Source organism: Photinus pyralis, unplaced genomic scaffold (genome assembly GCF_008802855.1).
Source record: "Photinus pyralis isolate 1611_PpyrPB1 unplaced genomic scaffold, Ppyr1.3 Ppyr1.4_LG1, whole genome shotgun sequence".
Taxonomy (NCBI): domain Eukaryota; kingdom Metazoa; phylum Arthropoda; class Insecta; order Coleoptera; family Lampyridae; genus Photinus; species Photinus pyralis.
The window spans coordinates 29,766,754-29,777,329 of record NW_022170249.1 but is presented as its reverse complement, the minus strand read 5'-3'; positions in this window follow the sequence as shown (position 1 = coordinate 29,777,329).

The window sequence follows — 10,576 nt, the reverse complement described above, 5'->3', positions numbered from 1 at the left end:
AAGTTATTGTTGATATTCCCTGCTTCTGGTACATTTACTACATCGTCAATTTCATCATCGTTATTAGGAAGTATAACATCAGGGTCTACTAATGGTCCGTCTTCATTCCTTTCTTGAATGCAAGCGATCACTTTGAAGTATTTGAAATATTAAAAAGAACCACGACTGTGTTTTAAATAAACACATGGATAAAAAACACATATTTCAAATACTTCAAAATCTCAACGGAACCAGAAATGGAGAATTTCATCACATATAGCAAACGATCATATTTGTTGGAGGGGGGAGGATAAGAAGTTGTCCCTTTCTACATGAAAGAGGACAACGTTTATTAGATTTACGCCTTGTCAAATACTCCATTACGCATTTGTCATGCGCACAATACAAACACGGCTGCCGCGCTTTCCATATACTAAAAGCGGATTGGCTGGTACCGAATCGTCAGTGTAGTCAACCGTAGAAATCTAAAACCAACCGTTGGTTCCTCAACCGACAGAGAAATAGCGTTTATGCAACGCGTTTCATTCCAACCGACGGTTGACCCCAAACCGGAGTTTCACTAACCGGCGGTTCAACCGTACTTTTATGCAACCGGAGATATAGTGGCCATTAGTAGTTTTTGTTTGACTTTACGTTTGAATTGGGCAGCGGGAAGTATGGAGATGCAACGAGGTAATCCGTTATAGAGGTTGGCAACTTGGTAAGTGAATGAGCGTTCGAAAGCAGTCGTTGTGTGCTGTGGTGGAGTAAGCAAACCTCTATAACGGAGATTCAAGTTGTGCACGTCGGTGCGAAAAGTGATTTTATTATACAGGTAAGATGAACTTTGATTCTGAATAATTTTATGATAAAGGCATAGTGACCTTAATTTACGTTCTCCCTTCATATCCAACCATCCGATCTCTTTACGTTTATGAGTGATGGGTGCTCCCCTTCTTATGCCAAACATTAGCCTCAAGCAAGAATTCTGTAACACTTGAATTTTCTTAGTATCACTAAACCGTAAACTAGAGTTATATAATACATCACAATGATTCAGTTTTGAGAGGACTAAAATGTTTGGCATAACAGAGATTTGGTGGAATAATTTAACACTCTTCGGTTACTGTATATCATTTTTAGTGCTGCATAACCGTTTCGGATACACTGTGACACGTGAAGGGAATATCTGAGAGAGGGTTCAAACGTAACACCAAGATTTTTAAGATGACCACTGGGAGTTATTGTCTGATTTCCTATTAAAATTTCAAAATCTGTACTCACTTTATGTCTACCCACCAACATGACCGCAGACTTCCCTGCATTAATGGTTAAGCAGTGATCAGCAGAAGTAGCACAGATTCGTTTAAGATCTTCATTAATTAATTTAGCAGCTAACGTCGCGTTTTGATGCTTAAAAGAATAATAAAGCTGCATATCATCAGCATAAAGATGACAGGTAGTGTGCTGTAAAACTTCGGGAAATCGGGAGGTGTAAATAGTATAGAATAAAGGGCCCAGTATTGACCCCTGAGGGACACCTCTATTGATACTCATAAACTGGGACACTTTATCATTACATTTTACAGCTTGTTGGCGGTCTTTCAAGTAACTTTTGACTAGGTTTATCGCTGAGATATCAAAGCCAATATAATGTAAAATAGCCAAGAGGGTATCGTGATCGAGAGTGTCGAAGGCCTTGGAGTAGTCAATTAATACCAATGCGGTCACTAAACCATCATCCATAGCTCTAAATATATCATCTGTAACCTTAAGGAATGCTGTGCAACAACTATAACCAGGTCTGAATCCGGATTGTATTTCAGGTAATATATTGTAAACGGACAAATGCCTTCTGATTTGATTTTCAAGCACCTTCTCAAGTACCTTGGAGAGGGCTGGTAGAATGCTGATGGGTCGCAAATCTCCAAAACTTTTAAGATCCTTCTTCTTTGGCAGAGGGAGTACAAAGGATTTCTTCCAACAGTCCGGAAATTCCGAATTTAGGATGCAGTGGTTTACTATATGTGTAAATATACTCAATAACTTAGGGAGGCATAATTTAAGAATGACAATACTTATACCATCATATCCTACAGCAGCAGACTTTATGGAGTTGATATTATTTAAAACTGTGCACTCGTCAACAATATTAAACGAAAGTGAGCATTTAACAGACTCTTTCCGATTTGTATTGTAGAAATTTAATAAAGTTGCATTTTTATGTGATTTTGCGGGAATACTGTTAACAAAGTAATTATTTATTTCATCAGGGTCTGATAGGGTTTGAGGGATTTGAGTATTACTATTCTTACTACCTATATTTATATGTTTTAGTCTGCGCCATAAATCTTTACTATTGCCTTGCTGAAATTTGATATTATAATAAGCTTTCTTATCCTTAGTGATTGATGAGTTAACTAAATTACGCATTTGTTTGTAACTTTCCCAGTCTAGTGGGTTTTTAGTACGCTTATACTTCTGCAGTAAGTTGTTACGATCGCGCATCATTAGCTTGACATTATCAGTCAGCCACGGCGCGGACTTTTTGCAAAACCTAGCCATTGCATTTGAAAAACAACAGTTGCATCAAATTCCGTTAAGCCGGAAGTGATGCCGAAAGTTTGAATATGCGGTCAGATGATTTGCCAAATGTTTTGTATCTCGCCAAATAAAAGAGAGATTGAAGTGACCCTCTTATCTCGAACGCACTGTATACAGCAAATTCAATTTAGTTATAAATAAATCCAGCACAACTTTCTTTCTAAAAGTTTTGCGAAGGACGTTACATAGAAATAGGAAGGAGCAAGCTTACACGACTCGAGTGAACACAAACTCTCTAAAATTTTATAAGTTTGAAACCTATAAGGTCGCAAAATGGGAATGCAGGTAAGGCGAAATAATTTAGATTCGTGCAATAGTCAATAAATCAAGTTTAAAAACTTAATTAAACGAAGGTAATTAAAATTCAATTAGTGCTTCCTACCTTCCATATACGACCGGAAGTTGACCTTAAATTGGGAAGTCGTCAATTGTAGGAGTATTGTGATAGCGCAGCTGCGTTATTTTAGTAAATATATTCCCCTTTTATGTAATTAGTGGCACGCGAAGTACTTTGCTAAATTGTACACGAATAACCGGCCTTCCAAAATTACGTTGTCCTGCACTTTTCGTGCCATCGTTATTGGAAAACTGACCCTTTTGATGCTTGTAGTAAAATGATTCATAGGAGGGTACGTCTGGTAGCTGTTGTGTTTTATTGTCGATGCATGCTATAAAAATGCGGAAAGTGCTCAAGGTACATTTTTGCAAATAAAACGTATTACTCGAAATGTATGTACAATGTACCTACATGTTGATAAATAATATTGTGGATTCAAAAATCGAATGTAAGACTCATAAGACTTAATGCCTACAATTGTTCCAGTAAGTCCCTGCACCTCGTTCCTTTGATTAGTTGCCTTGATCTTGGAGTGCGTGTTTCAAGGAATAAATTTCGTCGTTTCCAAATGAAAATGCCGACATCTCCAAATATCTATTTCGAATCAATAATGTGTCACTACGTGCCGTTACACAGCTACCTACCTATTTTATATGGTATATGGTGCTTTGGCCATTGTTTAAATACAAAATAATGTTGAACAAAGAAGATAATTTGATGGTGCTGTTACAAAAATCTCCCAACAGCAATAAAACTAGCAGCAAGTGTTGGTTGGTCACTGCATTTGATCAGGGGCGCCGACTACGTGGGTGCTTCGGGGCTTAAGCACCCACAGAAAAAGTTATGTGGGTGCGATGCACCCACAGAATTTTCCGGATGATATTTGTCTATTTAGGTCTTTTTTCTCGATGGTTACTAAACACGAAGAAATTTAGATATATTTTTTTACTTTACTCACACGAAATAGCAGGAAAGATTTCTATAAATATTTTCCGTACGGCGTACAGACTACAGTAGTTGTTGAATTTGAATGTGACTACATTTGTAGAATCTGTACAGATCGTACAGCATGTTTATGATATCGAATTATCGAAATGAAATTACATCCGTCATCCGTTACATACATCGTCGATCGCCATCGTTAATTCTTATGAAAAATGAAATAATAGGTACCTATGTATTCGGTACATGAAGTTTTCAAAGCCGCAGTCCCAGGCCAGGTCCCAGTCCGGGGTTCCCAACGTGGGCGATTTATCGCAAAATGGGCGATACAATATTCATAATTGCTCCTATTTTTTCACATTTACGATATATCGCAAATTGGGCGATTTTGAAAACGCTTATGCGACTTCTTAAATTTAATTCCTTAGTTTATTTTTAATGACAAAGATTAACAGTACCTACCTACCTATAACTACACACATTTAATAATTGTCATGTGTAGGTATGGTACTACCTATTGTAAAACAGAGGATATGAAAACTGAGAAGCTGTTGCAAATTAAGATTAACGGTATCAAATGCTTGACGCATCAACGAAGGTGTCGCATGCATATGCAGATTATTTTTTGCTTACGCTTACCTAACCTTTAATATAAATAAAATTAAAGTTATTTAAAGACTTTTATTCTCATAATCTACAGTTATGCCTCATGCAATAAAAATAAAGTTTTTTTATATAAATCGAAAATAAAAACTTAAAAATCTACTCGGTACTTGGTTAATAGAATTTCTTTCATACACTAAAAAAGACTACACCTACGATAGACGGTTATATCTATCTGTGGACATAATATGTGAGGCTTCTGGCTTGGTGAGCACCCACATAAATTTTGATAAGTCGGCGCCCCTGCATTTGATAAATAAGGAGATTAGGACAAGGACACTGTCTGAGTCCGGGTGAGAGGCGGGAAAGTTCGAACCCCTTCGGTAATTTTCGACACTATGACGAAATCAATAATTTGCGCCGTACGTAAGAAATAAACGTCTCCCGCCCATCTTAAAAATTCTGACTGTCGATATTTCGCTTTGTACGTGTGGAAGAATTTCTATGCAACCATTACAAATAACGTACGTCACAGGAACGACACTTAACCAATGTTTCTATCAACATGGAGAGCAACAAAAATTCTCCACGTTGACTACGTTACAAATTTGGACTGTCAGGTCAAAGCTTACGAACTTTTGTCACGTGACTTTTTTTATTTAAAATACAAAAATAACTTCTGTCGTAGTTAGGCACCAACACAACAATATATGCTTACACGTGGCAATTTGTGACATATCACAAAGCAAATTGAAATTGTGCAGTGATCATGAAACGGCGTTTTTGTAGCATAAAGGGAAAAATGGAACGATAATGTTTACAAAAAGCAAGCTGAGAAATTGCGAGATATGGTATCTCGCTTGTGCTTCAGCTTCGATCTGTTGTCTGAACAAGATTTCTCATTTAAACTTATACATACAAATTACAATGTAAACATTATCCGTATGTTTATTTTGTGCGAATGGTAAGATAGGTATGTGAAATTAGTTCAGAACTTGTTGACATTAGTACAACATACTATAGGCTCTATATCAATACTTTGCTAACCATGATATCTAAGCTTTCTCTAAATAATTACGACGTACCGCCTAATGTTAACTTATCGTGCGATAAATGTTGAAATCCAGAACAAAAAGGTACAGTTTAATGCCATGACATGTGTTAGAACGGCAAAGATGTGTAACTTCATGCGCGGTGTTACCGCTGTTAGGTATTCAAAAAAACTTCTTTGTATATCACAATAAGTTTAATGTCAGTTTATTCGATTCTGGTTTTTATCAAAAAGGCGGTTCTCCAACTCGAAAGTGTTCCTTCGCGTATATTTTTCCACTCGTCAATAGCCTTGCTACGAATCAGGTTCCTAAAAACTGTGTTTTCGTTCCGGAATCTACTCGCAATTTTGTAAAAATCCGAACTTGTTTATTTATTTATTTACTGTCTATTTCTTGCTCTGGCCCCTCAACAGGCCTGTGACCAATTACAGAGTGGTCCGGATAATGATTTTTAGAGGTGCCTCTACAGAAGGTCTTAAGTTGTTCTATACTATTTTTAAATGTTCCCCAACGGTGTTCTCGAAATTTATGAGTTCTCGCTACTTAAACCCTTTTTACTCAAAGTTAAACTGCTAACTCTTTACAGCTCGTCTATTCCTCGAAGAAGCATGAGAATTTCAGTTTGAGCCGGCCTACTAGATGCGCAGTAATTAGTGTCTTCGCTTATCTCGCAACGCACACTTCTATCGAAAACGCACAAGTTGTTACTGCTTGTTATTTCCAGACATACTTTTGTTCACGTTCGCTATGAAGCGGATATGTGTAAATTTTCATATATAAATATAAATTCATAACCAAATTATTGAAACGGCAAAGCGGTCTCCTGTTACAACATGCAAGTAACATCAACAATTTCAATTATTAGCGACTCAATTGGCGCGATTAGAAACAAAAAGGACTATTCCAATGTAATTTAGAATTTTCAATAAAATCATTAATCATTTTTCACAGTTACAAATAAATAACAAAACATTCTGTCTTTTATTTATTTATTTATTTATTTATTGTCCCTCAAGTCACTAATAATTTTTAGCGCATTTTTAAATAAAAAAATATGTGCTATTGTTTGCGTTTTGGCCGTCCGTCTGTCCATATCCACTCCTGCAAAACTTTTAAGAGCGAATATCTCGAAAACGGTTTGTTGGAGGAAAGTACCTACTCTCAAATGCAAAACGAATTGTCTGAACGAGACTTATCTATTGTGAAGCCGAAGCGAATCTCTTGAAAACGATGTGTCGGAAGCGCCGGTTATAAAGAGCAAGTGGAACGTCAGGAGCATGGCCTAATAAGAGTATAGGCCATGGTCAGGAGGATGAGACGTATCTATTGATGAAGCAAAACTTTCAGTGCAAATATCTGCGATTTATGTGTAAAGAGCCCCTTCCCCATTTATCATCTACCATGAAGGTAAACATCGATAAATATAGCATGCTACTTATACCTTATAACCCAACGATTTATGGCCGTTTGCACCGACAAATTTAAGTATAGCTTAGCTTAAGCGTAGCTTAAAAGCCATGACAACGATTATTAAGACAATGGTTGCCATAGATTTTAAGCTACGCTTAAGCTAAGCTCCGCTTAAATTTGTCGGTACAAACGGCCATTAATAAGCTATTTCGGTTTTAAAGCATGTACTTTATCTGCACAAGAGTTGTGCGCAATTTATACTTGTTTACACCGGCTCTGAGTGAAGCAAATTGCTATTGCTTATAAGAACTACAATATGTTCTTTCACGAGCAATTATTTCATTTGAAACAAATGCGAGTGAACGGAACTTCTACCCAAATTAAGTGTACTATTTCTTTTCCTCCAGACATCTTTATGATAAATTATACGCAAACGCATTTTAATTTCCTAAAAGTAATGAAGAACAGGTGAGCTTTAAGAGCTAAAAATATGAAACCATCGATCGCGTAATCAGATTATTAAATGATTAAAGCTACCGTATGACGATATATTTTTTAAATTCTTTAATTTACCGTTAGGCGTTAATACTCATCAACTTGGATGATTCACATCCCCAGAAAAACTTGTTTCCAGGGAAACAAACGAGCCATTTAAGATCCACATTTGCGGTTGAATATTGATCCACGGATCTCGGTATTGGATCAACTCGAAAGGAAGATGGGTCCTAATACCCTAACGTTTACACTAATTGCTAGCAGTGAAAAAGACTTTTTGTACTCATTGAATGGAAAGATAATGTTTCCAAGCATCCTCGATGCACGGGAAAACGACTTTTCCGCATCGCGGTGTTTTTTAGTTTCCGCTGGAGAGAAGGGGTTATGCGCGTTCTTCGGTTGGTAGTACTTATTGAAGTCAACGAACGTCATGTCATGGTTAACTGTCATCTGCTGTAAAATCAATTAAACCGTTGGTTGAGGGTATTTAGTGCGATTAATCGGAAACAGACGTACACTAAGTTTTACGTAAATATATAAACAAGAACTTATAACGCAATCAAATTATTTTTCAGAATTGGAACTCAAAAAAAAGTAAAATTTATTGTTAAAACGTCTTAAAATGTGACCAGTGATATTCTGCAACTATTCGCATATGCAGTTTAAGAAAGCACATATTAACACACACAAAGCTTCCAAGGATTTTAAATGTAACGAGTGTATTTACGCAACTCAAAATAAATCAAATTTGAGAACACATTTGTTCACACATGTCTTCTGGGAATATTAAATACGATCAGTACACTACGCGACCAGTAAGAGCACTTTTTTCAAAGCATATTTGTTAACATTGAAGACTTCCAAGGATATTCAGTGCAAACGATGCAATGCCGTGACCAGTAGTAGCACTCATTGCAAAGGCAAAATATGTTTTAACCAAAGATGTGGAAGTTTTAAATGTGACCAGTGCAATTAAAAGTGGGTAGTTACAAAATTATGTTACCAACCAAACATATGATTGTGTTACCAACTCATGATTAAAAAAAAACTAATTTACAAAACTTTATTAATTTTGACCTTTTTTTACGCAATTCGTTACAAAAAATATTGTACCTACCGCACTAAATGCAGCCCTACAGCTCCCTACGGTCGTGCTGCAAACAAAGTGCTCATGCGGGAAAATTAACTTACCGAACTTGTTAGGTAAATAACTAGTTCAAAACTGTGCCGAGCCGTACAGATTAATTATGTCAAAATATTTATACAATGGCAGTTATTTGACAACCAAATAATTTATTTGTCTGTCATTAAAAAAAACAAATTCGCGTCTTGATACTGTATACTTACATAAACCTCTCGCCAGGAAAGATTGCCGGTCATAGAACACTTGATCCCGATCTACAATCTATGATTTTCTAAAGATGTGAGCGACTTCCGGGATAGTATCGTGTCAATGTTGAACAAAAAGACTTTTCGTTCAACACTGGCACGATCTTATTCCGGAAGCCGCTCGCATCTTAAGAAAAACATAGATTGTAAATCGACCCAAGGTGTGCTGTGACCGGAGTTATACACTGAAAAAGTCGCAGCTCGAATTATTAGAAGCATTTGTATGATTAAAAATTAGTTCCCATAACCTCCGTGAAAAACAAATCAACATATCCGCGAAGAATAATAGTTTGCAGCTAGAAACTCTACAGAGCTCAGAAAATCATATACCTACTTACTTCAACGTTCAATGGAAAGAAATCTATATCAAAATGATCTTTGCAACAATACACAGCAAGTAGACTATTTCGAAACTTCCGCAATGTCTCGTTTTGCTGCCGCAAAACATTTTTGTCTCTTTTTACAATATTTCGAAACCGAAACAGATATTTTATCAAGTGTTGTATGAGATATACAAAGCGCCACCCCGAGGTCGCCGTAAGAATTTCTTCAACCCTTTTTTTAATGTCTTATAATAAGTTCGTCAAAATCGGTGCAATTTTAAAGAAACATAAAAATTTAAAATTTCCCTAAGTTTAGAAGGCAACTGACGTCACAACGGTAGTCTAGTCCCGAGGTACCGTTTTCTAGCAGGTAGCTCTTACTTTGTCACCAATCTGATTTCAATTACCGTTTCTCAACGAAGAGAATTGAACAATAGCAGCAGCGTACAAGTACTTGTTTAGAATTTGTTACTCAAAATCAAACTGGTAAAATCAGCTACCTAGTAGATAAACTTACACAAAATACAAATTTTAGCGCACCTAAAATGGAACGTAACCGCTTCGAAAGATAGCAAATATGCGAAAATAACATTCTCACACACAAATAGTACGTGTTATCTCTTTGAAAATCTAATCTCGTCTTCATTTTTACGCACCAATCTTGTTACGGGATTGCTCTTGACACTAAAACGAAAAATAATTTTAGGGCAACAAAAAAAAGGCATGTGGTCCGTTGCCAAAACTTGTTACGTATACCAAAACCGCACGTATTTCACTTTGTAGGACGTGAGGAATTTTTATTTAGTGAAGGATATTGAGTACAAATTTCTACTTGACTTGCCTACTAAAGTAGATTTCTTAAAACCAAGTTTAGTTTTTTTGTACCTATACTACAATATGAACCACTTTATCAGGAATGTTAAAAACTTGAAAAACAAAAAAACTTAGAAAGTAGATTTCTGGTTAAATTAGAACATAAATACCTACATATAAAAAATAGGGAGAATTTTGCACATAAATATTACGTTGTTAAAAGGCCATTTTGGAATTTTTAGGAAGGTTTTAGTTAATGCGTGGTTATCCGGTCATTATTATCTGCCACTAATTATAATAATAATTATAAATATGAACTAGCACATGTGACTCAAAAAAGATTTGCCACTTGCGTTTTATATAAAATATGCCAATTTCACTGTTAATCCCGAGCGCCACCAGAGGTTGCTTCCACTTGCCCCTGGTCAAAGTCGGCGGACTGATTTCGGAAACCACAGATAATTCAGTTGGAGAAATGGTTAACTCGGGGATCGGACGGGGTACACTGCGAGCTATCACTGGCGGATAATCTACAACAGAATTATGGCTTATGGCACATGGAAAACAACAATTTCCCATATTGGGAACGGAATGAGGAAACAAATCAAACAGCACCCCCCCCCCCCCCG